We start from the raw sequence: 1,378 nt of genomic DNA on the forward strand, positions 1-1,378 counted from the left end.
AAACCAATGGTGCAATTTCATGTATTTGGGGAAACAATATCTGAACTTCCAGTTTTGCGTTTACCCAGTAGACAAGACATGGAACTATTAGGCATGATGAGTCCAGATAAAGTAGGCTGTGCTGCTGCTATTGCTGCAGGCCACAGGCAGTATGGACAGAAGCAGACCAAGATGAAACATACTTCTCTTCAGAACTCTGGGTTTGCACCTAGAACCAGACTTTTAGCAGGCGCCAACACATAAAATAAAGAATAGCAGTCCTGCCTGTTCCCCTCCATGGGTGCCTTAGATTTTCAGAGGCAGGGTCCGGGTCATGCCAGGTCCCTGCAGGCAGTGATAAGATGCTCCCAGAGAAGTACTGTGTGCAGACAATGCTTCTGGGGCAGTTGCTGGAGGGGTAGAGATTTGTGTCTATAGAATCAGTCTAGCTAACTACTGTACTTAGGCTGATGTCATCGGTCAGAAAGTGGTAGCTTCTTCCCTCACCTCCTATGAAAACTAGGATTAGGAATGGTAGAGCTGATGTGAACTCCTCCAGGAGGTGATTCTAGGACAAGTGGTTCATGGACAGATGTCTAGGTCTGGCCAGTGAAAGTGGGCAGACTAAGTAGAACAGCCATTTTGGAGGGAATCATCTGAGCAGAAGCATATTGAGGTTAGGTCGTGCTAGGATGGGAAGTTCCCACGGTGTTAGTGGGATGGAGAGCCAAATTTAATACTGGGATACCAGTCTGGAAACATAGTTTAGGACTCTATTACTGGCCTCAGTGTGATGGGTTTCTAGTCTTAGGTCTTCATAGCTCTCCAGACTAGAGACTTTGTGCTCCCCAAATGATGGAGTTCGGATGTGTGGTCCCCTCCAAAACTCATGTGGAAATTTGATCTCCAATGTGGCAATGCTGGAAACTGATTGAGTCATGGGGCAGATCCCTCATGAATGGATTAATGCTCTCCCTGGGGGAGAGGGGAGTAATGAGTGAGTTCTCGTTCTATTAGTTCCATGAGAGCTCGTTGCTTAAAAAGACCCTGGCACCTCCTCTCTCTCTCTTTGCTTCCTCTCACCATGTGATCTGCTTGTACCCGCCGGCTGCCTGCCACTTTCTGCCATGAGTAGAAGCAGCCTGAGGCCCGAGCCAGATGCAACTGTCCCAGAATCATAAGCCAAATAAACCTCTTTCCTTTATAAATTACCCAGTCTCAGGTATTTCTGTCATAGCAACACAAAGCAGACTAAAATACCGAAATAGAGAGGAGCTGAAGCTGAAGGCCAAGGAACCAGGGTACCAGGATTTAGACATCTGCAGAGGAGGAAGCTATGTAGTCCTGAGCCTAATCTCTTTGGGTGTACTACTAAGGAGCATTTAAGTGGCTCAACTGG

Source organism: Galeopterus variegatus, unplaced genomic scaffold (assembly GCF_000696425.1).
Source record: "Galeopterus variegatus unplaced genomic scaffold, G_variegatus-3.0.2 Scaffold9170, whole genome shotgun sequence".
NCBI classification, from domain to species: Eukaryota; Metazoa; Chordata; class Mammalia; order Dermoptera; family Cynocephalidae; genus Galeopterus; species Galeopterus variegatus.